General features: G+C 49.5%; 1 protein-coding gene across 1 annotated transcript in view; it reads left to right on the forward strand.

The window, feature by feature from the left end:
* The first annotated feature begins 2,237 nt into the window (after nucleotides 1-2,237).
* LOC144609613 (pyruvate carboxylase, mitochondrial-like) overlaps nucleotides 2,238-27,573 on the forward strand; it is a 328,348-nt gene continuing 303,012 nt past the window's right edge. The window contains exon 1 of the mRNA XM_078428112.1: nucleotides 2,238-2,367. The gene's annotated coding sequence lies outside the window, so the exon portion shown is untranslated. The remainder of the gene's footprint in view (nucleotides 2,368-27,573) is intronic.

Here is a 27,573-nt window from a genome sequence, read left to right on the forward strand (position 1 = left end):
TTAAGGGGTTGGACACGTTAGAGGCAAGAAACATGTTCCCAATGTTGGGGGAGTCCAGAACGAGGGGCCACAGTTTAAGAATAAGAGGTAGGCCATTTTGAACGGAGAGGAGGAAAAACTTTTTCAGTCAGAGTTGTGAATCTGTGGAATTCTCTGCCTCAGAAGGCAGTGGAGGCCAATTCTCTGAATACATTCAAGAGAGAGCTAGATAGAGCTCTTAACAGTCTCCTCTATGGTTCACCCTCAAAAATCATCAATAAACTCCAATACATCCAGAACTCCGCTGCCCGTCTACCCACCCACTCCCCGACCTGTGACCATATCACCCCTGTCCTTTACAAGCTCCACTGGCTCCCCATCCCCCAGAGAATCCAGTACAAAATCCTCCTCATGACCTCCTCCACAGACACACTCCCACCCGTACCCTCTGCTCTGCTGCTGCTAACCTCCTGTCGTCCCCCCCCCCCCCCCCCCCATCCGGACCAAACTCAGATCCTGGGGGGACAGGGCTTTCTCCATCGCTGCTCCCACCCTCTGGAACTCTCTACCTCAAACCATCAGACTCCTCCTCACTCACCACGTTCAACACTGCCTTCAACCACTGACTGTCACCTCACCTTATTTTTCCTTTTCTGTTCGTTTACTTATTTATTTATTTTATATGTTTTAGTAAACCCTGTAAAGCGTCTTTGAGTTTTTAGAAAAGCGCTATACATATGTAATGCATTTTTATTATTATTATTATTAAGGATAGCGGAGTCAGGGGATATGGGGAGAAGGCAGGAACGGGGTACTGATTGAGAATGATCAGCCATGATCACATTGAATGGTGGTGCTGGCTCGAGGGGCCGAATGGCCTCCTCCTGCACCTATTGTCTATTCACAAAATCATGCCATCAAATCTTGCGTCATCCCAGAGCACCAACTGCCATGAAACAAGGCAAAATACATCATCAACTCGCTAAATTTCAATAAACTTACTGGCAATATTCCCCTTACCCAAAGACGATAATGGAATATGTTACCACCCAACACACGTGCTGCTCCCGATGTTAAATCATTTCAAAAGGGGATTGAGCAACTAGATCTCCTCAACTTGGTCAAAAAGGCCCACTTCAAAATGTAATCACGACTCGACCCACTCCGAGACCTGCGCAAGATAACCACTTATGAGTTGTTGGGGCAGTAATCAAACAGAACCAGAACTAGAGGTGGGATGTCGACTGGACCAAAGATACTAGAGGAACAAGATAGACCACTCGACCATAAAAACCGTTGTACGTCACGGCGCCATTTTAGTAGGCAGAAACTTGCAGCAACATTTAAAAAGAAAAATAACAAAAATCTGTGCGTTGATAGATGAGATATATTCTGCATTTTTATAGTATCATCACACATACTGTTCCCCCACAACACTGATTACACTGCGAGAGACAGAGCGAACGGCGGGATTTGCCTACTAAGATGGCGGCCGTTCCGCTCCTTTGCGTACTGCACTTCAGTGGAGACGATTTCGACGGAGTGGTCCATCTTGCTCCTCTAGTATCTTTGGGCTGGACCAGTGATGCGTGCGCGGGGAGGGGAGGGGCGCGATCAGTGACGCATGAGGTGGGAGCGGGGCCAATGACGCTGGAGGGGGGGGTTGAAATCAATGACGCAGGGGGGCCGGACCAGTGACGTATGACGGGGGAAACAGTGGCACACGGGGAGGGGGGGCGGGATCATATGACGCTGTAGGTGGGCGGGACCAGTGACGTTTAACGGGGAGCAGTGGCACACGGGGAGAGGGGGCGGGATCATATGACGCTGGAGGTGGGCGGGACCAATGGCGTGTGACGGGGAACAGTGGCACACGGAGAGGGGGCGGGATCACATGACGCTAGAGAGCGGGACCGATTGCGCAATGGGGCGTGGCTAAGACATGTGTTCGGTGGGGGCTACAGGGGGCTCGAGAGGGGAGGGGGCGGGATCATATGACGCAGCGGGAGCGGGACCGATGGCGCAGTGGGCTGGGATGCGTGGCGCGGTGGGGCGGGGTGCGAGAGAGGCACGAGGTGGGGTGGGATTACATGATGCTATTGGGGCGGGGCCGATGTCGCATGGGGGGCGTGAGCTGGGACGGCGTGGCGCGGTGGGGGCGGAGCTAGAGGGGCACGAGGAAGGGGGGGCGGGATCGCTGGGGACGCGGGCGCGAGCTCTTTAAACCGCCAGCCCGTTTGAAGGCTTCGCGTCACGTGCGCTTGGAGCCGCCCCGCCCCCGCGCTGACTGACGGCGGCACGCACCAATGGGGCGGGGCGGGGCGGGACCAGGCTGCACGCGGAGCGGACGGTGGGAGCGGCGGCGGCGGCGGCGAGGTTGAGCTGAGGGTAAGTGCGGACATCATCAGCCCGGCGTCGGGCTGTCACCCCAGGCTCAGGCAGGCGGCTCCGGCCGGCACACACACACAGGGCTCGGCACTCCGTAACCCACGGCACGGCACGGCACGGCCGGGGACAGGACATCAGCTGGGGATGATGTGGTGGGGGGGTCACAGTCACTCAGGTGCTGCATCTGGAGTCGGCTCCGGGCTCCGGGTCCCGGTCCCAGTGCACGTCTGGGGTGGTCCAGGTGTGTGGCCCCTGGCTGGCTGTGTGGCGAATGGAATCGGACTGTGCATCTGCAGTGGGACTGTGCAATTAGAGTGGGACTGTGCACCTGGAGTGGGACTGTGCATCTGAATGGGATTGTGGACCTGTAGTGGGACTGTACATCTGGAGTGGGGCTGTGCATCTGGAGTGGGACTGTGCATCTGGAGTGGGGCTGTGCATCTGAATGGGATTGTGGACCTGGAGTGGGACTGAGCATCTGGAGTGGGACTGCACCTGGAGTGGGGCTGTGCATCTGAATGGGATTGTGGACCTGGAGTGGGACTGAGCATCTGGAGTCGGCTCCGGGTCCCGGTCCCAGTGCACGTTGGGGTGGTCCTGGTGTGTGGCGCTGGAATCGGAATGTGCATCTGGAGGGGGACTGTGCATCTGGAGTGGGACTGTGCAATTAGAGTGGGACTGTGCATCTGGAGTGGGACTGTGCATCTGGAATGGGACTGTGCAATTAGAGTGGGACTGTGCATTTGGAGTCTGACTATGCATCTGGAGTGGGACAGTGCATCTGGAGTCGGATTGTGCAATTAGTGTGGAATTGTGCAGTTGGTGTGGGACTGTGCATCTGGAGTGGGAATGTGCATCTGGAGTCGGACTGTGCATCTGGAGTGGGACAGTGGACTGTGCATCTGGAGTGGGACAGTGGACTGTGCATCTGGAGTGGGACAGTGGACTGTGCATCTGGAGTGGGGCTGTGCATCTGAATGGGATCGTGCATTTGGAGTCTGACTATGCATCTGGAGTGGGACAGTGCATCTGAAGTTGGATTGTGCAATTAGTGTGGAATTGTGCAGTTGGTGTGGGACTGTGCATCTGAATGTGATTGTGGATCTGGAGTGGGTCTGTGCATCTGCAGTGGGGTTGTGCATCTGGAGTGGGACTGTGCATCTGGAGTGGGTCTGTGCACCTGGAGTGGGACTGTGCAATTAAAGTGGGACTGTGCACCTGGAGTGGGACTGTGCACCTGGAGTGGGACTGTGCACCTGGAGTGGGACTGTGCACCTGGAGTGGGACTGTGCACCTGGAGTGGGACTGTGCACCTGGAGTGGGACTGTGCACCTGGAGTGGGACTGTGCACCTGGAGTGGGACTGTGCACCTGGAGTGGGACTGTGCACCTGGAGTGGGACTGTGCACCTGGAGTGGGACTGTGCACCTGGAGTGGGACAGTGCATCTGAATGGGATTGTGGGCCTGGAGTGGGACTGTGCAATTAGAGTGGGACTGTACATCTGGAGTCGGACTGTGCATCTGGAGTGGGAAAGTGGACTGTGCATCTGGAGTGGGACTGCGCATCTGGAGTGGGACTGTGCAGTTGGAGTGGGACTGTGCATCTAGAGTGGGACTGTGCATCTGGAGTGGGACTGTGCATCTGGAGTGCGACTGAGCATCTGGAGTGGGACTGTGCATCTGGAGTCGGCTCCGGGTCCCGGTCCCAGTGCACGTCTGGGGTGGTCCAGGTGTGTGGCCCCTGGCTGTGTGGCACTGGAATCGGACTGTGCATCTGCAGTGGGACAGTGGAGTGCATCTGGAGTTGGACTGCACATCTGGAGTCGACTCCGGGTCCCAGTCCCAGTGCACGTCTGGGGTGGTCCAGGTGTGTGGCCCCTGGCTGTGTGGCGCTGGAATCGGAATGTGCAGTTGGATTGTGACTGTGGTGTGGGACTGTGCAGTTGGATTGTGACTGTGCATCTGGAGTAGGACTGTGCATCTGGGGTGGGACTCTGCAGTTGGAGTGGGACTGTGCAGTTGGATTGGGACTGTGCATCTGGAGTAGGACTGTGCATCTGGAGTGGGACTGTGCAGTTGGAGTGGGACTGTGCATCTGGAGTGGGACTGTGCATCTGGAGTGGGACTGTGCAGTTGGAATGGGACTGTGCAATTAGAGTGGGACTGTGCATCTGGAGTCGGCTCCGGGTCCCGGTCCCAGTGCACGTCTGGGGTGGTCCAGGTGTGTGGCCCCTGGCTGTGTGGCGCTGGAATTGGACCGTGCATCTGGAGTGGGACTGTGCAGTTGGAGTCGGCTCCAGGTCTCTGGTCTGGAATCTTGTGCAAGACTGGTGTGGTCTTGGCTCCCAGTCCATGTCCCATTGCGGGGCTGGTCCGGTACTGCCTCCTGCCTCTCGGTCTGTGGCCTCTGTGTGGTGCTGGAGTCGGGCTGTGCATCTGGAGTTGGCTCCTTGGCTCCCGGTCCCAGTGCAGGTGTGAGCTGGTCCTGGGTCCTGATCCAGGTCCCGGTGCGGTGCAGAGCTGGTCCCCCCCGGCTCTCAGTCTCTGTGCGGTCGGTCCAGGACTGCTGCTGGAATCCGCCTCCCCGGGCTCGGGTTATGCTGCCTTCAGGCACATGGTGTGCTCTTGCTCCATAATCTGCTCCCGGTGCAGATTGGGCTGCAGTCCAGGTTTGGATCAACCAGTCTGGTGCTGAACCGACCTGGACTCGTCCAGGCACTTTCTCAGACCTAATTCAAATCCAGTGCAGTTTTGATCTCATCTTTAGTTCTGCTGCTGCAATGGTTTGAAATTTGCTGCAGTTCTGGCGATGATGTGGCAGTGCTGGCTCGAAGGGCCGAATGGCCTTCTCCTACACCTATTTTTTTATGATAAAATGTCATTATGCAGACTCCGGTCAACCCTGGTCTTATTTAGTTCGTTTTTAGTTTGGTTTAAGTAACTGCCTCGTATAATTACACATTGGTTTAATTATATTCCTGGATTAGGTTCTGCAACGTGGGCTGGCTTGATTCTGCTGTTTAAAAAAAAATCAATCTTCAGTGAATCATTTGGGAAAGTGTTGTTGCGAAACTTTTACATGAAAGTGTCGCCTTTCTCCCCGTTGTCTTCTGGGTTGTGCTAGATCTGATCGGATTGTAACTTCAAACCCCCACCCCATCAAGCACCGAGTAACCAAAGCCTCTGCCACAACTGCATTTGCTTCAACATTGATCCCTGTCTGCTGCCTGAGACTGCTTTCCTGTTTAATCCGAATACAGAAGTTAGCAGGGTTGGGGGATGGGGGTGGAGGGGATTGGGGGGGGGGGGGGGGGTCTGTTGCAGTTATTTCAGACGTTTGTGTTCAGTTTTGGGCACTATTTTACAGAGAAGATGTTGTCAAGCTGGAAAGGGTGCAGAGAAGATTTACGAGGATGTTACCAGGACTCGAGGGCCTGAGCTATAGGGAGAGGTCGAGCAGGCTAGGGCTCTATTCCTTGGAGTGCAGGTGATCTGATAGAGGGGTACAAAATTGTGTGAGGAACAGATCGAATAAAAAGATCTTGCCGCGAGTTGGGGAATCGAGAACCAGAGGACATAGATTTAAGGTGAGGGGGGAAAGATTTAATAGGAACCTGAGGGGTAACCTTTTTACACAAAGGGTGGTGGGTGTATGGACTGAGCTGCTGCAGGAGGTAGATGAGGCAGGTACTATTGCAATGTTTAAGAAACATTTAGACAGGTACAAGGATAGAGTAGGTTTAGACGGATATGGGCCAAACGCAGGCAGGTGGGACTATGCTGGGGCATGTTGGCCGGTGTGGGCAAATGGGCTGTATGACTATGACCCTATGTAAAGGAGATTGCACTACAAGTACTCAGCAGGCCAGGTACAGCTGAGAGGGGTACAGCACAGGATCAGGCCCTTCAGCCCACAACGCTCGGACCACACATGATGTCAGGTTAAGCTAATCTCCTCTGCATCCATGTGACACCATATCCCTCCATTCCCTACACATCCAAGTGCCAATCTCAAAGCCTCTAATATGCCATGATTATATTTGCCTCCACCGCCACCCCCTTCAGTGCACTCACCGTCCTCTGTTTAGTTTTGAAGAATGAGGTCTCATTGAGCCATATTGGATAATGAAAGGCCCAGATAGAGTGGATGTGGAGTGGATGTTTATACACAACATCCTCGTAAATCTTCCCTGCATCCTTTCCAGCTTGGCAACATTTTTCCTGTAACATGGTGCCCAGAACTGAACACAATACTCTAAATGGGGCCTACCAACGTCTTATTCAACTACAACATGACCTTCCAAGTATTGAGGACGTTGTGTACAAATCCAAAGATCCCTGAAGGTGGCAGCATAGGTAGATAAGATAGTTTTGATTAACTAAATTGATTGGCCTGAATAGAATGATTGTGCAGAGGATGTTTCCACTAGAGGGAAAGTCTAGGACTAGAGGGCCCAGCCTAAAAATTAAAGGACGTACCTTCAGAAATAAGACAAAGAGGAATTTCTAGAGCCAGAGTGTGGTGAATCTGTGGAATTTATTGCCACAGACGGCTGGGGATGCCAAGTCTTTGGGTATTTTTCATGATCGTAAGTCATAGGAGTAGATTTAGGCCATTCAGCTCATCGAGTCTACTCCGCCAATCAGTCATGGCTGATCTATTTTTTTCCCTCTCAACCCCATTCTCCTGCCTTCTCCCTGTATGACACCCTTCATAATCAAAAACCTATCAATCTCTGCTTTAAGAATACCCTATGTCTTGGCCTCCACTGCCATCCGTCTTTTAAAACAGAGATTGATAGGTTCTTGATTAGTAAAGGTTACGGGAGAGGGCAAGAGAATGGAGTTGAGAGGGAAAGCATGACAATAGACAATAGACAATAGGTGCAGGAGGAGGCCATTCGGCCCTTTGAGCCAGCACCGCCATTCAATGTGATCATGGCTGATCATTCTCAATCAGTACCCCGTTCCTGCTTTCTCCCCATACCCCCTGACTCCGCTATCCTTAAGAGCTCTATCTAGCTCTCTCTTGAATGTATTCAGAAAATTGGCCTCCACTGCCCTCTGAAGCAGAGAATTCCACAGATTCACAACTCTCTGACTAAAAAAGTTTTTCCTCATCTCTGTTCTAAATGGCCTACCCCTTATTCTTAAACTGTGGTCCCTGGTTCTGGACTCCCCCAACATTGGGAACATGTTTCCTGCCTCTAACATGTCCAACCCCTTAATAATCTTATACGTTTCGATAAGATCCCCTCTCATCCTTCTAAATTCCAGTGTATACAAATCTAGTCGCTCCAGTCTTTCAACATATGACAGTCCCGCCATTCCGGGAATTAACAGAGTTTGTACGTTCTCCCCGTGACCTGCGTGGGTTTTCTCCGAGATCTTTGGTTTCCTGCCACACTCCAAAGACGTACAGGTATGTAGGTTAATTGACTGGGTAAATGTAAAAATTGTCCCTAGTGTGTGTAGGATAGTGTTAATGTGCGGGGATCGCTGGGCGGCGTGGACTCGGTGGGCCGAAGGGCCTGTTTCCGCGCTGTATCTCTAAATCTAAATCTAAAAATCTAGATCTGTGCTCAGAACTGGTTGCAGTACAGGTCCATCACTGATTTTCCGGCAACTGTTGGTCCCACACCCCGGATAAAATTCTGAGAGCGTACTTGAAATGGGAGAGTCTAGGACTAGAGGTCATAGCCTCAGAATTAAAGGACATTCTTTAAGGAAGGAGATGAGGAGAAATTTCTTTAGTCAGGGGGTGGTGAATCTGTGGAATTCATTGCCACAGAAGGCTGTGGCGGCCAAGTCAATGGATATTTTTAAGGCATAGATAGATCGATTCCTGATTAGTACGGGTATCAGAGATGTAGGAAAGAACTGCAGATGCTGGTTTAAATCGAAGGGAGATACAAAGTGCTGGAGTAACTGTGGGACAGGCAGCATCTCTGGAGAGGAATGGGTGATGTTTCGGGTCGAGACCCTTCACATTGAAACCGAAACGTCACCCATTCCTTCTCTCCAGAGACGCTGCCTATCCCACTGAGTTACTCCAGCATTTTGTGTCTACCTTCGGGTGTCCGAGGTTATGGGGAAAAGGCAGGAGAATGGGGTTACGAGGGAGAGATGAGGTTACGAGGGAGAGATAGAATGGCGGAGTAGACTGGATGGGCCGAATGGGCTAATTTAACTCCCATCACTTATGATCTTATGAAATCCCCATTGGAGGTCCCCCTCAAATGTGTCGCCTGGGCTGGTCGAGGTGGTTGATCTCGACCTCATCGCGACTTCCACGCCGATTGGCGGGTCGAATTTGCCCCCCGTGGCTGGGGCTCTGGAACATCGGCCCGGCTGGAGCTGGTGGATTCGTTCCCATGGCCAACTTTGCAGGCCAGTATCCCCCCGCCGCCCCCCCCCCCCCCCCCCAAGACCGAGACCCCTGTTGGTACCACCACAAAGATAATAGACAATAAACAATAGGTGCAGGAGGAGGCCATTCGGCCCTTCGAGCCAGCACTACCATTCAATGTGATCATGGCTGATCATTCTCAATCAGTACCCCGTTCCTGCCTTCTCCCCATACCCCCTGACTCCGCTATCCTTAAGAGCTCTATCCAGCTCTCTCTTGAATGCATTCAGAGAATTGGCCTCCACTGCCTTCTGAGGCAGAGAATTGCACAGATTCACAACTCTCTGACTGAAAAAGTTTTTCCTCATCTCTGTTATAAATGGCCTACCCCTTATTCTTAAACTGTGGCCCCTTGTTCTGGACTCCCCCAACATTGGGAACATGTTTCCTGCCTCTAACGTGTCCTACCCCTTAATAATCGTATACGTTTCGATAAGATCCCCTCTCATCCTAAATTCCAGTGTATACAAGCCTAGTCGCTCCAGTCTTTCAACATATGACAGTGCCGCCATTCCGGGAATTAACCTAGTAAACCTACGCTGCACGCCCTCAATAGCAAGAACATCCTTCCTCAAATTTGGAGACCAAAACTGCACACAGTACTCCAGGTGCGGTCTCACTAGGGCCCTGTACAACTGCAGAAGGACCTCTTTGCTCCTATACTCAACTCCTCTTGTTATGAAGGCCAACATTCCATTGGCTTTCTTCACTGCCTGCTGTACCTGCATGCTTTCTTTCAGTTTATTCACAAAATGCTGGTGTAACTCAGCAGGTCAGGCAGCATCTCTGGAGGGAAGGAATGGGTGACATTTCGGGTCGTGACCCTTCTTCAGACGGGTCAGGGGAAAAGGGAATGAGAGATGCAGGCGAGTTAATCTCCTCTGCATGCATGTAATCAGTATCCCTCCAGTCCCTGCATATCCACGTGCTGAGCTAAAAGTCTCTTAAATGGCACGATCCAATCTGTTTCCACCACCACCGTAGAAGCGTGTTCCAGGCACCCACCACTGTCTGTGTATAAAAATGACTGGCCCCTTTAAATGGGTCACAAAGTGCTGGAGTAACTCAGCGGGTCAGGCAACTCTGGGGAACGTTTCTGGTTGGGAGCTTTACGTAACTCAACGGGACAGGCAGCATCTCTGGAGAACATGGATAGGGTGACGTTTCGGGTCGGGACCCTTCTTCACACTTGTCCCAATAGACTTTGCCCCTCTCACTTCAAAGCTACGTTGTCTAGGAGTAAGCAATTTAGAAAGAATTCGAGGAAGAACTTTTTGTTAGTTTTTTTAAAGGTACAGCTCAACGGTGGCCAGGCGGTAGAGTTGCTGCCTAATAGCGGCAGAGACCTGGGTTTGATCCTGACTACGGGTGCTGTCTGTACTAAGTTTTGTATATTCTCCCTGTGACTGCGTGGGTTTTTTCCGGTTGCTCTGGTTTCCTCCCAAACTCCAAAGACGTACAGGTTTGTACGGTAAACATTGGCTTCGGTAAAGACTGTAAATTGAACCTCGTGTGTAGGATAGTGCTAGTGATCACCGATTGGCATGGGCTCATTAGGCCAAAGGGCCTGGTTCTGTGCTGTATTTCTAAACTAAAGAAAAGACAGCACGTAAAAAGGCCTTTCAGCCCACCGAGTCTGCGCTGACCAGCGATGCGTGTACACTAGATCCATCCTACACACAAGGGACAATTTACAGAAGCCAATCAACTTTCAAACCTGTACGTCTTTGGAACGTGAGAGGAACCCGGAGCACCCGGAGTAAACCCAGACAAACATGCAGACTCCGTACAGACAAGCACCTGTAGTCAGGAGCGAGCCCGGGACTGTGGCGCTGTGAGGCAGCAACTCTACTGCCATGCCACCCTGCCGCCCCCACTTGAATCACTAAGGCAGAGAACGTTGTGAACCAAGTGCTGGGAAATGGAATCAGTATGCATAGGAGCCTGATGGTGGGCCTGGTGAAGATGGGCCAAAGGGCCTGTTTCTGCCCTGGGTGGCACGACTGCAGTGAACGACATAGAGCCGTAGTCTGAATCTGAGATGCGTGCTGAACTACCGAGGATCGATTAACCTGCTGTGTGTACCTGATATTCACTGACACCTAGGCTTGCATCATTCTATCGATCCGTAAACGGAAGACGTAGAAACAAGGAACTGCAGATGCTGGTTTGCAAACAAAAAGAGAGACAAAGTACCGGAGTAACTCAATGGGTCAGGCAGAATCTCTGGAGAATGAGGATAGGTGACGTTTCGGGTCGGAACCCTTCTTCAGACTTGCCCCGATAAACTTTGCACCTCTCACTTCAAAGCTATGTCTTCCAGGAGTAGACCATAGACAATAGGTGCAGGAGGAGGCCATTCAGCCCTTCGAGCCAGCACCGACATTCACCATGATCATGGCTGATCATCCACAATCAGTACCCCGTTCCTGCCTTCTCCCCATATCCCCTGACTCTGCTATCATTAAGAACTCTATCTAACTCTCTCTTGAAAGCATCCAGAGAATTGGCCTCCACTGCCTTCTGAGGCAGAGAGTTCCACAGCTTCACAACTCTCAATGTTTAAGAAATACTGAGATGAGCGCTTTATAGTTTTTTAGAAATATAGCGCAAAAACAGGCCCTTCGGCCCACCGAGACCGTGCCGACCAACGATCCATGTACACAAGCTCACATTGATCTGTAAAGGGAAGAAGAAGAAACAAGGCACTGTAGATGCTGGTTTGGAAACTAAAACAAACCAGAAAGTGCTGGAGTAACTCAGTGGGGAGTGGGGGTAATAAAGCGAGAGGAGAGGCAAGGCAGGTAATCATTGAACAAAGGCAAGGGGTGGTGTGGGGTGGGGGTATATTGATCAACAGATGGCCAAAGACCAAAGGTAGGAGACAAGAGTTTTGAAGAGTTGTGAACCGTGAAGCCAATCATACATCATGGAAACAAGCCCTTCGGCCCAACTTGCCACACCAGCCAACATGTCCCAGCTACACTTGTCCCATCTGCCCACCTTTGGTCCATATCCATTAGACAGATACATGGATAGGAAGGTTTAAGGGGTGTGGGCCAAATGCAGGCAGGTGGGACTAGTGTAGATGGGGCATCATGGTCACCGTGGGAAGTTGGGCCGAAGGGCCTGTTTCCGTGCTGGATGACTCTATGACTATAACATGGATAGGTGACGTTTCTGCTCAGGAACCTTCTTCAGACTCTATGTTCGATCAGTACAATGCTTGATTGCTCCGAGAACGACCTGTCGCAGTCTCAGTGTGCGTCACAAGGTGTTCTTACAAAGTGCAAAGGCAATTACTGAAGAAGAGAGAAAATGAAGTGTGCAGTCAGTGTGAACCTGTTGTAGGTGTAGGTGTATGACTGTCACCTGTACCGAGGTACAGTGAAAAGCTTTGCAAGTGTAGAACAAGGGGAGACAAACCACAGATTGCACTCAGTGAAGTATTTCTGAACTGTAATCCCTGCTGTACTGAAGAAAATCCAGCAGCCAGTTGCTCACAGCAAGAAACCAGACCCAGTAACTCCCGCTCCAGTCTATTAGTTTTAGTTTAGAGATTCGACACGGAAACAGGCTCTTCGGCCCACCGAGTCCAGGCCGATCATTGATCACCCACTCGTTCACACTAGTTTTACGTTATCCCACTTTTGCATCCACTCCCTACACATTAGGGACATTTTTTACCGAGGGGCAATGAACTTACAGACCGGCACATCTTTAGGACGTGGGAGGAAACTGGAGCACGTAGGAGAAACCCATGCAGTCCCAGGGAGAATGTGCAAACAACACATCTCATATTTTGCTTGGGCAGCTTCCCACCCAGTGGCATGAATATTGATTGCTCTAACTTTAAGTAACCACTGCATTCCCTTTCTCTGCATCCTTCCCCACCCCCAAGCTTCTCGTTTTCACCCAGCAAACAGCTAACAATGGCCTGTTTCCTTTATCAACGTTACCTTTTTGCATATCTTTCATTCATATCTCTCAAGTCAAGTCAAGTTTATTTGTCACATACATACACAAGATGTGCAGTGAAATGAAAGTGGCAATGCCTGCGGATTGTGCTAAACTACAAAAACAAAATAGAATTTTTTTTTAACACAAAAAATAAATTAATACAGTAAATTAAATTAGCCCCTGTTGATATGAGAGTTAACAGTCCTGATGGCCTGTGGGAAGAAACTCCATCTCATCCTCTCTGTTTTCACAGCGTGACAGCGGAGGCGTTTGCCTGACCGTAGCAGCTGGAACAGTCCGTTGCTGGGGGGTAGGGGTCCCCCATAATGTTGTTGGCTCTGGATCTGCACCTCCTCATGTATAGGTCCTGCAGGGGGGCGAGTGTAGTTCCCATGGTGTGTTCAGCCGAATGCACTACTCTCTGCAGAACCTTCCTGTCCTGGGCAGAGCTGTTCCCAAGATTGAGATGTTCCCGGACAAGATGCTTTCTACAGCCCCAGAGTAGAAGCATTGAAGGATCCTCAGAGAGGCTCTAAATTTCCTCAGCTGTCTGAGGTGGTAAAGGCGCTGCCTTGCCTTACTCACCAGTACGGCAATGTGTGTTGTCCATGTCAGATCCTCTGTGATGTGGACTCCCAGGTATTTAAAGCTGCTCACCCTATCCACAGTAACCCCATTTAACTCCAGTGGCGTGTACGTCCACATCACCATTTATATCTCTCGTTACCCTTTCCCCTGAAGAAGGGTCTCGACCCGAAACGTCACCCATTCCTTCTCTCCAGAGACTGCCTGTCCCGCTGAGTTGCTCCAGCATTTTGTGTTTTATCTACACGCACCCAGACAGACAGATACACACAAACACACGTGCACAGGCACACGTGCATCGACACACACATACGCATGCGCACATGTGCACACACACGCACATACCACCCGAGGTCAGGATCGAACTGGGTCTCTGGCGCTGTGAGGCAGCAGCTCTACCCACTCAAATGAGGTAATGGATGAATGATCTCTCCTCGTGAGAGTATTTATTCACAAAATGCTGGAGTAACTCAGCAGGTCAGGCAGCATCTCAGGAGAGAAGGAATGGGTGAAGTTTCGGGTCGAGACCCTTCTTCAGACTGATGTCAGGGGGGCGGGACAAAGGAAGTATCACAGAGGGGGAGCAGCGAGAGAGCATGTTGCTGAACTCTTGTCAAAGAGAGGAGGAGAACTTCTTCAAAGTGGACACACCTTGAGGAGAAATCGCAGTGGAGCAACAGGTAGTGTAAGAAAATAACTGCAGATGCTGGTACAAATCGAAGGTATTTATTCACAAAATGCTGGAGTAACTCAGCAGGTCAGGCAGCATCTCAGGAGAGAAGGAATGGGTGACGTTTTGGGTCGAGACCCTTCTTCAGACTGATGTCAGGGGGGCGGGACAAAGACTCGCGAGAGAGGAAACTGAGGGATAATCTTCGACTGGGACACCTGGGGAAATGCTTTTTGAACATTCGAATACTGCAGCAAGATATTTGTGGTCACTGAGATGGCAAAATCTAGCATTCGAAAGACCTGCAAACACTACATCTCATAGACCTGCAAACACTACATCTCATAGACCTGCAAACATTACATCTCCGACATACAGCACTCCTCTAGTACCTCAGAAGGCCGAGGTGTTCACCTTATTGTAGTGTACAAGATCATGAGCGGCTCGGAAAAAGTGAACGTTTCTCAGTCTTTTTTCCAAGATTGAGTGTACACTATGACAAAGGTTTAAACTAGTGTGGCAGGAGGAAGGGAACTAGACCAGTAGGTTAGCAGGTTGAATGATTAAGGGGAAGGCAAAGGTTAAGTCGAGTCATTCTCATGGAAAGAACAGGTCAGACCAGGTTAATGACAGTAGATATTTATTTTAATATAAGGCGTGTAACGGGTTAGGCACATGAGCTTTGAGCTTGGATCAGTAAACGGAAGGACAATATTAACAGCATAAAAAGAACTGGCAGCTCAGTGTGTGAGGTTGCCTATGCCAAAGTTGAAGAGTGCTTTATAGTCATCTGTCCCGGAGCAGGGGCTGGCCAGGAACACGGCAGTGGAGTTGCTGCTTTACTGTTCCAGGGTCCAGGGTTCGATCCTAAACCCGGAGCCTGTACTCCCAGTTTCTGGCAAATCTCTCCCCCCATCCCCCTGACTCACACCTATTTCTCGCCTCCTTCTCCACCTACATCCCTTCCCCGAGTTTCACACTTCAGGGGTGACTCGGTGGCACAGCGGTAGATTTGCTGCCTTACAGCGCCAGTGACCCGGGTTCCATCCTGACCTCTTTTTTTTTTTTTTTTTCTTCTTTTTTTTTTCATATTTCCAAATTTTATTAAAAAGGGATAATAAAATGTAATGAGTAATTTTCTTGCATTAATTTGCTTGTTAGATTCTAATCCATAACATTATTATTACCAACTAAAAAATTGATGTGACTAGTTCCTCATAAAGTGATACTTGAGAAACCTGACCCTCTTACACAACAGTGTTATTGTCAATATTACTTAGGTTAAGCTAGCATGAATTTTATTTTAATATCGCTAGAAATTACAATTGGTACCTCAGCACCGTGTTATACTATTCATCATTCTATCGTTTTAATACAAGCTCTTCATTTATTAGCTGTTGTCTGTACGGAGTTTGTTCGTTCTCCCTGTGACCACATGGGTTTTCACCGGGTGCTCCGCTTTTCACCCACGCTCCAAAGATGTACAGGTTTGTAGGTTAATTGGCTTCTGTAAATTGTAAATTGTCCCTCGTGTGCAGGATAGTGCTAGTGTACGGGGATCGCTGGTCGGTGCGTATGCGGTGGGCCAAAGGGCCTGTTTCCACACTGCATCCCTAAAGCCTAAAGCCTAAAGAACAATATATATATACAATGTACACACTGAACCTTTTTGTTGTTTAATATTCTTGTTTACAGAGTACTGGGTTTACATTATCTGTTGTGCTACTGCAAGTAAGCAGACAAGAATATGCCCTCATGTAGTTCGGAGCTTAGTTGGGAGTTGTAGTGTTTAGTAGCCTGATGGTTGTAGGGAAGAAGCTGCTCTTGAACCGGGACATTACAGTTTTCAGGCTCCTGTACCTTCTTCCCGGTGGCAGGGGTGAAGTGAGAGCGTGGCCAGAGTGGTGTGGGTCTCCGTAGATGCTGGCTGCCTTTTTGAGGCAGCGACTCCTGTAGATCACGATCTGAAGGAGTCACGATAGTGTGGAGTAGCTTAGAAGAGTCCAGCACGGGAACAGACCCTTCGGCCCACAATGTCCGTGCCGAACCTGATGCAAAGTTAAACAAATCTCCTCTGCCTGCGCGTGATCCATTTCCCTCCGTTCCTTGTATATCGATGTGATGTAAAAGAGGAGGAGAACTTGCTTTACTGATGAGGTTTACGTTTATTATTGTCAGGTGTATCGAGGTACAGTGAAAAGTTTTGTTTCGCATGCTCTCCAATCGCGGCACGTTGGCGCAGCGGTAGAGTTGGTGCCGTACAGCGAATGCAGCGCCGGAGACCCGGGTTCCATCCCGACTACGGGCGCCGTCTGTAGTGAGGGAAGGCGATCAACCTGAAGTCGTTGTGCACGTGGGCACGAATGACGTTGGGCGGAAGAGGAAGGAGGTGCTACAGCGGGAGTTTAGAGAGTTGGGAAAAGCGCTGAGAAGTAGGACGTCGAAGGTGGTTATCTCTGGACTGCTACCGGTACCTCGTGCTGGTGAGGCCAGGAACAGAGAGATAGAGGGTATGAATTTATGGCTGAGGGGCTGGTGCAGAGAGCAGGGATTTAGATTTCTGGACCACTGGGATCTCTTCTGGGCTAGGGGTGACTTGTACAAAAGGGACGGGTTGCATCTTAACAGCAGGGGGACAAACATTCTGGCAGGCAGGTTTGCTAGTGTGACACCTGTGGCTTTAAACTAAGTAGTGGGGGGGAGGGGTTAACAAATTGTGAATATGAAGATGAGGTCAAAGGGAATACAGGAGATATTGCAAAAGACTCTCGGAAGAATGGGAACAGAAGTTCTAGAGCGGAAAAGAAATTAAGGGCAGGGCCAATTGTGAACGATGTGAGAGAGGAGGTAAATACAGAAGTTAAAGTGTTGTACTTAAATGCGCGTAGTATAAAAAATAAAGTGGATGAGCTTGAGGCTCAGTTAGTCATGGGCAAGTATGATGTTGTAGGGATCACTGAGACATGGTTACAAGAGGACCAGGGCTGGGAACTGAATATTCAGGGGTACACAACGTATAGAAAAGACAGACAGGTGGGCAGAGGGGGTGGGGTTGCTCTGATGGTAAGGAATGATATTCATTCCCTTGCAAGGGGTGACATAGAATCAGGAGATGTTGAATCAGTATGGATAGAAATGAGAAATTGTAAGGGTAAAAAGACCCTAATGGGAGTTATCTATAGGCCCCCAAACAGTAGCCTCGACATAGGGTGCAAGTTGAATCAGGAGATAAAATTGGCGTGTCAAAAATGTAATGCTACGGTGGTTATGGGAGATTTCAACATGCAGGTAGACTGGGAAAATCAGGTTGGAAATGGGCCCCAGGAAAGAGAGTTTGTAGAGTGCCTTCGAGATGGATTCTTAGAACAGCTTGTACTGGAGCCTACCAGGGAGAAGGCAATTCTGGATTTAGTGTTGTGTAATGATCCTGATCTGATAAGGGGACTAGAGGTAAAAGAGCCATTAGGAGGCAGTGATCACAACATGATAAGTTTTACTCTGCAAATGGAAAGGCAGAAGGGAAAATCGGAAGTGTCGGTATTACAGTATAGCAAAGGGGATTACAGAGGCATGAGGCAGGAGCTGGCCAAAATTGATTGGAAGGAGGCCCTAGCAGGGAAGACGGTAGAACAGCAATGGCAGGTATTCCTGGGAATAATGCAGAGGTTGCAGGATCAATTTATTCCAAAGAGGTGGAAAGACTCTAAGGGGAGTAAGAGACACCTGTGGCTGACGAGGGAAGTCAGGGACAGCATAAAAATTAAGGAGAGGAAGTATAACATAGCAAAGAAGAGTGGGAAGACAGAGGATTGGGACTCTTTTAAAGAGCAACAAAAGTTAACTAAAAAGGCAATACGGGGAGAAAAGATGAGGTACGAGGGTAAACTAGCCAATAATATAAAGGAGGATAGCAAAAGTTTTTTTAGGTACGTGAAGAGGAAAAAAATAGTCAAGGCAAATGTGGGTCCCTTGAAGACAGAAGCAGGGGAATTTATTATGGGGAACAAAGAAATGGCAGACGAGTTAAACCGTTACTTTGGATCTGTCTTCACTGAGGAAGATACACACAATCTCCCAAATGTTCTAGGGGCCGGAGAACCTAGGGTGATGGAGGAACTGAAGGAAATCCACATTAGGCAGGAAATGGTTTTGGGTAGACTGATGGGACTGAAGGCTGATAAATCCCCAGGGCCTGATGGTCTGCATCCCAGAGTACTTAAGGAGGTGGCTCTAGAAATAGTGGAAGCATTGGAGATCATTTTTCAATGTTCTATAGATTCAGGATCAGTTCCTGTGGATTGGAGGATAGCAAATGTTATCCCACTTTTTAAGAAAGGAGGGAGAGAGAAAACGGGTAATTATAGACCAGTTAGTCTGACATCAGTGGTGGGGAAGATGCTGGAGTCAATTATAAAAGACGAAATTGCTGAGCATTTGGATGGCAGTAACGGGATCATTCCGAGTCAGCATGGATTTACGAAGGGGAAATCATGCTTGACAAATCTACTGGAATTTTTTGAGGATGTAACTAGGAAAATTGACAAGGGAGAGTCAGTGGATGTGGTGTACCTCGACTTTCAGAAAGCCTTCGACAAGGTCCCACATAGGAGATTAGTGGGCAAAATTAGGGCACATGGTATTGGGGGTAGGGTACTGACATGGATAGAAAATTGGTTGACAGACAGAAAGCAAAGAGTGGGGATAAATGGGTCCCTTTCGGAATGGCAGGCAGTGACCAGTGGGGTACCGCAAGGTTCGGTGCTGGGACCCCAGCTATTTACGATATACATTAATGACTTAGACGAAGGGATTAAAAGTACCATTAGCAAATTTGCAGATGATACTAAGTTGGGGGGTAGTGTGAATTGTGAGGAAGATGCAATAAGGCTGCAGGGTGACTTGGACAGGTTGTGTGAGTGGGCGGATACATGGCAGATGCAGTTTAATGTAGGTAAGTGTGAGGTTATTCACTTTGGAAGTAAGAATAGAAAGGCAGATTATTATCTGAATGGTGTCAAGTTAGGAGGAGGGGGAGTTCAACGAGATCTGGGTGTCCTAGTGCATCAGTCAATGAAAGGAAGCGTGCAGGTTCAGCAGGCAGTGAAGAAAGCCAATGGAATGTTGGCCTTCGTAACAAGAGGAGTTGAGTATAGGAGCAAAGAGGTCCTTCTACAGTTGTACCGGGCCCTGGTGAGACCGCACCTGGAGTACTGTGTGCAGTTTTGGTCTCCAAATTTGAGGAAGGATATTCTTGCTATGGAGGGCGTGCAGCGTAGGTTCACTAGGTTAATTCCCGGAATGGCGGGACTGTCGTATGTTGAAAGGCTGGAGCGATTGGGCTTGTATACACTGGAATTTAGAAGGATGAGGGGGGATCTTATTGAAACATATAAGATAATTAGGGGATTGGACACATTAGAGGCAGATAACATGTTCCCAATGTTGGGGGAGTCCAGAACAAGGGGCCACAGTTTGAGAATAAGGGGTAGGCCATTTAGAACGGAGATGAGGAAGAACTTTTTCAGTCAGAGGGTGGTGAAGGTGTGGAATTCTCTGCCTCAGAAGGCAGTGGAGGCCAGTTCGTTGGATGCTTTCAAGAGAGAGCTGGATAGAGCTCTTAAGGATAGCGGAGTGAGGGGGTATGGGGAGAAGGCAGGAACGGGGTACTGATTGAGAGTGATCAGCCATGATCGCATTGAATGGCGGTGCTGGCTCGAAGGGCTGAATGGCCTACTCCTGCACCTATTGTCTATTGTCTATTGTCTATTGTTCTCCCCGTGACCTGCGTGGGTTTTCTCCGAGATCTTCGGTTTCCTCCCACACTCCAAAGACGTGCAGGTTTGTAGGTTATTTGGCTTGGGAAATGTAAAAATTGTCCGTAGTGGGTGTAGGATAGTGTTAGTGTGCGGGGATCGCTGGTCTCTGGCACTGTAAGGCAGTAACTCTACTGCTCGGCCGCCTTGAGATTTTATTGACGCAGCACGAAAATAGGGGAAGAAAGGGGAATGTGAGGGAGAAAGGGGGAAGGAGGAGAGCAGGTTTACTTGTTTTTACACACAACAGGATTTGCCAAGACCTGGGAGGACATGATTGGGGGTGGCTGCTTGAAGGTAAATCTAGATCTGACAAATGGCAGTCTGACAAAGGCCAGCTGGTTAGAGTTTGGGATCAATGTGTTCTACTGAAGATGAAAGATAACGTTGGGGAGGAGAACCTTGAATGACAAGCTTGTTAATGTAAGTTTAGTTTAGAGATCTCGGAGAAAACCCACGCAGGTCACGGGGAGAACGTACAAACTCCGTACAGACAGCGCCCGTAGTCGGGATCAAACCTGGGTCTCCGGTGCTGATTAGAATTATAGATGAACTTCATGCATGCAGATAGATCCATATGTTCTCAATAGCGCGTGTTATGTAATACATTCTGAGATCTTCCGAGACATTGCTGATTGGCAGATATGGGTGGTGAGAATTTTGCCTGCCTCGTCAAAGCGCATCAGTAGCTCTGCAGAGCAGTCTTGTGCATCTTATTAAGACCATCTATTTTAAATAGCACTAGACCAAGTGGACCCGTTGGGCCCAAACCTGTGTTGCAGCACGCTTTCCCCCCCCCCTTCCTCCCCCCTTCCTCCACCTCTCCCTCTCCCTCCACCTCTCCCTCCCCCCCTCTCCCCTCTCCCCTCCCCTCTCCTCTCCCCTCCCCACCCTCCTCCCCCCTCCACCCCTCCCTCTATCCCCCTCCCCCCACTCCATCCCCCTCAACACCCCATATCGTCCCTCCCTCCCCCTCCCTCCCTAGGAGATAGATTTAAACTAAAATGTGAATAACTTTTAAAATATAACATCGATTTCAGTGAAACTTCCATTAGCACCAAAGGGACGACGGTGAGTAAGGTGGGCCTAAAATTGTCGTGCTATCGTGTACCGTTTTGGCTGTAGTTCAGGAACAAACAAACAAACAAACAAACAAGAGTTTTAGTATATAGATATTGAAATCATTCTGTTCGACATGATCTTGCTCGCTGGTTAGCTCCACTTTAGATTTTTGACTTTAGAGATAGAGCACAGAAACAGGGCCTTCGGCGAGTCCATGCCGACCAGCGATTAACTCCCCCATACATTAACACTAACCAACACACTACGGACAATCTACAATTTTACCGAAGCCAATTAACCTACAAACCCTGAAGATAGACACAAAATGTGGAGTAGCTCAGCGGGACAGGCAGCATCTCCGGAGAAAAGGAACGGGTGACGTTTCGGGTCGAGACCCTTCTTCAGACTGGTTCGGGATAAGGGAAACGAGAGATATAGACGGTGATGTGGAGAGATAAAGATTAATAAATGAAAGATATGCAAAAAAGTAATGATGATAAAGGAAACAGGCCATTGTAAGCTGTTTGTAGGGTGAAAATGAGAAGCTGGTGCGACTTGGGTGGGGGAGGGATAGAGAGAGAGGGAATCGGGGCTACCTGAAGTGAGAGAAATCAATATTCATATCACTGGGCTGTAAGCTGCCCAAGCGAAATATGAGATGCTGTTCCTCCGATTTAGGTTCAGTCTCACTCTGACAATGCAGTAGACCGAGGACAGAAAGGTCTGTGTAGGAATGGGAAGGAGAATGAAAGTGTCCAGCAACCGGGAGATCAGGTTGGTTCAGGCGGGCTGAGCGAAGGTGTTCCGCGAAACGATCGCCCAGTCTGCGTTTGGTCTCGCCGATTTACAAGAGTCCACATCTTGAACAACGGATACAGTAGATGAGGTTGGAGGAGGTGCAAGTGAACCCCTGCCTAACCTGAAAGGACTGTCGGGGTCCCTGGACAGAGTCGAGGGAGGAGGTACAGCGACAGGTGTTGCATCTTCTTGCAGGTTAAGGTACCTAGGGAGGGGGTGGTTCGGGTAGGAATGGATGGGTTAACCAGGGAGTTGTGGAGGGAACAGTCTGTGGAAGGTGGAAAGGGGTGGAGATGGGAAAATGTGGCTAGTGGTGGGATCCTGTTGGAGGTGGTGGAAATTTCAGAGGATTCTGTGTGGTATGCCATGGCTGATGGGATGGAAGGTAAGGACTAGGGGGACTCTGTCTCTGTTGTGACTAGGGGGAGGGGGAGCAAGGGCGGAGCTGCGGGGTACTGAGGAGACACGAGTGAGGGCCTCATCTATGATGGGAGAGAGGACATCTCGGATGTTGTAGGATGGAACACCTCATCTTGAGTGCAGATGCTGCGAGACTGAGGGATTGGGAGCAGGAGGTAGAGTCTTTGCAGGAAGCAGGGTGGAAAGAAATGTAGTCGAGATCTGCAGCTCCTTCTTACACAACTTATTAACCCTGTATGTCTTTGGGGTGTGGGAGGAAACAGGAGCACCCGGAGAAAACGCATGTGGTCACAGGGAGAATGTACAAACTCCGTACAGACAGGACCCGTAGTGCCTTTTACTCAGGGGAATGAAGAGGTTTAAGGTGAGAGGGGAAAGGGGATTGAATAGAAACCTGAGGGGAAATGTCATCACTCAGTGGGCGGTGGGTATGTGGAACGAGCTGCCAGAGGAGGGAGTTGAAGCAGTTACTATAACCACATTTCAAAGACACTTGGCCGGCACGTGGATGGAGGGATGTGGGCCCAACGCAGGCCAATGAGACCAGCTTAGATGGGGCACCTTGGTTGGCATGGACCTGTTGGGCTGAAGGGCCTGTTTCTGTGCCGTGTTATTTTATGACACTCTACAGAGTGCAGAAGATAGTATAATAACCCAAACAGTCTTTCCAGGTGAGACAGAGGTTCACCTGCACATCCTCCAACCTCATCTATTGCATCCGCTGCTCTAGATGTCAACTTCTTTACTTCGGCGAAACCAAACGCAGGCTCGGCGATCGTTTCGCTCAACACCTGCGCTCAGTCCGCCTTAACCAACCAGATCTCCCGGTGGCTGAGCACTTCAACTCCCCCTCCCACTCCCAGTCTGACCTTTCTGTCATGGGCCTCCTCCATTGTCATAGTGAGGCCCACCGGAAATTGGAGGAACAGCACCTCATATTTCGCTTGGGCAGCTTGCAGCCCAGTGGTAAGAAACATTGACTTCTCCAACTTTAGATAGCTCCTCTGTCCCTCTCTTCCCCTCTCCCTTCCCAGTTCTCCCTCTATCTTCCTGTCTCCACCTATATCCTTCCTTTGTCCTGCCCCCCTGACATCAGTCTGAAGAAGGGTCTCGACCCGAAACGTCGCCCATTCCTTCTCTCCTGAGATGCTGCCTGACCTGCTGAGTTACTCCAACATTTTGTGAATAAATACCTTTGATTTGTACCAGCATCTGCAGTTATTTTCTTACATAGTATGGTAACACATTACTTTGTCAGACAAATTCCAATGTCTACAATGGGGTAGAGAGGACTTGAACAGCACACTAGTTTATGGATGGACCAGTTCAAAAGCTTGATAACAGAGGGGAAGAGGCTTTTAAAGTGTTCGTCCTTGTTCCCACCTCCCTTGTGCCTTCATGCCATAAGTCACAGGAGCAGAATCAGGCCATTCGACCCATCAAGTCTACTCCACCATTCAATCATGGGTATGCACATTGACTTCTCCAACTTTAGATAGTTCCTCTGTCCCTCTCTTCCCCTCCCCCTTCCCAGTTCAGACCTCAGTCTGAAGAAGGGTCTCGACCCGAAACGTCACCCATTCCTTCTCTCCCGAGATGCTGCCTGACCCGCTGAGTTACTCCAGCATTTTGTGAATAAATACCTTCGATTTGTACAAGCATCTGCAGTTATTTTCTTATTCAATCATGGCTGATCTATCTCTCCCTCCGCTCAACCCCATTCTCCTGCCTTCTCCCCATAACCTTTGATGCCCGTACTAATCAAGAATCTGTCAATCTCTGCTTTAAAAATGCCCAATGACTTTGCCTTCACCGCCATCTGTGGCAAAGAATTCGACAGATTCATCACCCTCTGACCAAAGAAATTCCTCCTCGTCTCCTCTCTAAAGGTACGTACCTTTATTCTAAGGCTGTGACCTCTGGTCCAAGACTCTCCCAGTGGCGGAAACATTTTCTCCACATCCAATCAATCCAGTCCTTTCACTATTCGGTAAGATGCAATGAAGCCCCCTCATAATCCTTCTAAACTCCAGCGAGTACACGTCCAGAGCCATCAAACGCTTCTCATTATACTTCAACCCAATCATTCCTGGGATCATTCACATAAACCTCCTCTGGACCTTCTCCAAAACCAGCACATCCTTCCTCGGAAATGGGGCCCAGAATTGCTCACGATGCTCCAACTGTGGTCTGACCAGTGCCTTGTAAAGCCTCAGCATTACTTCCCTGTTTTCAGGGGAATGTTTTCATTACAACTTAATTTCATGTTGACCCATGGCTTCACTGTTGGTGACTTTGCACTCGGCTGCCAAGTGCTTGAGGTCTGGACGTCCCCTTAAACTCTTTACCTCGGTTTCTTCTCTTGCTTTTTTAATTGAAATTTTTTACCAAGAATTATTCCCTTATCAATGCAAAAGTTCATAAGCAGTAGGTGTAGAATTAGGCCATTTGGCCCATCAAGTCTAATCTTTCCCTCTCAGCCCCATTCTCCTGTGTTCTCTCCATAACCCCTGACACCCTTCCTAATCAAGAATCTATCAATCTCCACCTTAAAAATATACATCGACTTGGACCCCACAGCCTTCCTGTGGCAATGAATTCCACAGCTTCACCACCCTCTGTCTATATAAAGCCAACGTTACTTTTTTGATTGGAAGATACAGTATGGAAACAAGCTCTTTGGGCACTGAGTCCACACAGACCATCGATCACCAGAGGGGACTTGGCACAGCGGTAGAGTTGCTGCCCTCCAGCGCTTGCAGTGCCAGGGACCTGGGTTCCATCCCGACTACGGGTCTGTCTGTACGGTGTGCGCGTGCGTGACCGCGTGGTTTTTCTCCGAGATCTTCGGTTTCCTTCCACACTCCAAAGACGGTACAGGTTTGTGGGTTAATTGGCTTGCTATAAAATGTAAAATGTAAATTGTCCCTAGGTGTAGGATAGCGTTAATGCACGAGGATCGCTGGGCGGTGCGGACTCGGTGGACCGAAGGGCCTGTTTCCGCACTGTATCTCTAACCTAAACTAAACTGAGCACCCCACTTTCACATCCACACTAGCGGCAATTTACAGAGGGGAAATTAACCTCAAGCACCTTTTCTACCCCGGTCATTCCTTCTCCCATCGGGCAGAAGATACAGAAGCCTAAAACCATGCACCTCCAGACTCTGCAACCCTCTGTTATCAGGTTTCTGAATGGCCCTTCCATAACCTGGGGTTCAGCCCCGATTCTCCAACCTACCTCTTTACTTCAGAGATACAGCGTGGAAACAGACCATTCGGCCCACCGAGTCTGCGCCGACCAGCGATCACCCCGTACACCAGCGCTACCCTAGACACTGGGGACAATTTACAATTTAACCGATGTCTATTAACCTTCAAACCTGTACTTCTGCGGAGTGTGAAAGGAAACCAGTTCAACCTCAGAAAGTCCACGCGGTCACAGGGTCACAACCCGAAGGGCGGTCACGGTGGCGCAGCGGTAGAGTTGCTGCCTTACAGTGTATGCAGCGCCGGAGATTCAGGTTCGATCCTGACTACGGGCGCCGTCTGTACGGAGTTTGTACATTCTCCCCGTGACCTGCGTGGGTTTTCTCCGAGATCTTCGGTTTCCTCCCACACTCCAAAGACATACAGGTATGTAGGTTAATTGACTGGGTAAATGTACAAATTGTCCCTAGTGTGCGTGGGATAGTGTTAGTGTACGGGGATCACTGACTCGGTGGGCCGATGGGCCTGTTTCCGCACTGTATCTCGAAGCTGAACTAAAAAGTATGCATGTTGTGCAGGAAAATAACTGCAGATGCTGGTATAAATCGAAGGTATCACAAAATGCTGGAGCAACTCAGCGGGACAGGCAGCATCTCTAGAGAGAAGGAATGGGTGATGTTTCAGGTCGAGATCCTGTTCTTCTTCAGTCCGAAACATCCTCAATTCACTGTCGCACCGAACACCACAGGCCCACCCGGCTCGGACACGCCCCGCAAAGAGTGGGTCGCCCTGAACCGGCTCCGCACAGGGGTCGGCCGGTCCAACGCCAACATGCATCGTTGGGGGTTGCGTCCATCAGCAGCCTGCGTGTGTGGAGCAGACCAGCAAACAGCGCAGCACGGCATTTTCGACTGCACTGTCCTCCGTCCCCCTGGTGGAGGGGTAGACCTCACGGCCCTCGACAACTGCACATTGCACTGGCAAAAGCGCCTGGAGGCCGTTACATAATTTCTGCTGCCTCAAACGCAAGAAGAAGTCTGAAACGTTTTAGACCCAAAACATCTCTCCAGAGATGCTGCCTGACCCGCTGAATTACTCCAGCATTTTGTGATACCTAAAAGGTATGCAATGTCATACCCAACCACTAGTCAGGGGAAAGGTCTTTACTGCGTCCAGTCTGTTGAGCCTTGTTATAATTTTCTTACTTCACCTCCCATCTGCACTCATCCATCAAAATGAATACGGGCCATTATTTATTTATTTAATTAAGAAATTCAATTAATTTCCCCCCACATGCAACGGTTCCTCTGTTCCGGCACACTGTCTGGTGGATTCACTTAATTTAGAGTCTGAAGAAGGTTCCCGATCCACATGTCGTCTTTCCATGTTCTCCAGAAATGTTGCCTGACCTGCCGAGTCACTCCAGCACTTTGTGTCTTTTTATTTGTCTGGTGAATCTCCTCTGAACTTCTACCATCACTAATGTGTCCGTTCGATCACTGGACCCTCCTATCACCAGCAAGAGAACGGCCCCGATCTCCTATCCACCTCATTAGAGACCTTCGAACTATCTTGAATCAAACGTTACTGGACCCTATCTTGTATTGCACTTTGCACCCTTTATCCTGTGTCTGTACAATAGACAATAGACAATAGGTGCAGGAGGAGGCCATTCGGCCCTTCGAGCCAGCACCGCCATTCAATGTGATCACGGCTGATCATTCTCAATCAGTACCCCGTTCCTGCCTTCTCCCCATACCCCCTGACTCCGCTATCCTTAAGAGCTCAATCTAGCTCTCTCTTGAATGCATTCAGAGAATTGGCCTCCACTGCCTTCTGAGGCAGAGAATTCCACAGATTCACAACTCTCTGACTGAAAATGTTTTTCCTCATCTCAGTTCTAAATGTACACTGTGGATGGCTTGATTTTAATCATGTATGTGCACGAAGGAACTGCAGATGCTGGTTTAAACCGAAGATAGACGCAAAAAGCTGAAGTAACTCAGCGGGACAGGCAGCATCTCTGGAGAGAAGGAATGAGACAGGTTTCGGGTCGAGAAGAAGGATCTCGACCCGAAACGTCACCCATTCTTTCTCTCCAGAGACGTTGCCTGTTCCAGTGAGTTACTCCAGCTTTTTGTAATCATGTATAGTTTTTTTCGCTAACTGGATAGCACGCAAGATAAAAGCTTTTTTACTGAGCCTCGGTACGGGTGACAACTAAACTAAACATCAAAACTTCACACAGTTCTCCAGGTGTGGTCGCCCTAAGGCTAGCTA

This window comes from Rhinoraja longicauda, chromosome 34 (assembly GCF_053455715.1).
Source record: "Rhinoraja longicauda isolate Sanriku21f chromosome 34, sRhiLon1.1, whole genome shotgun sequence".
Taxonomy (NCBI): Eukaryota; Metazoa; Chordata; class Chondrichthyes; order Rajiformes; family Arhynchobatidae; genus Rhinoraja; species Rhinoraja longicauda.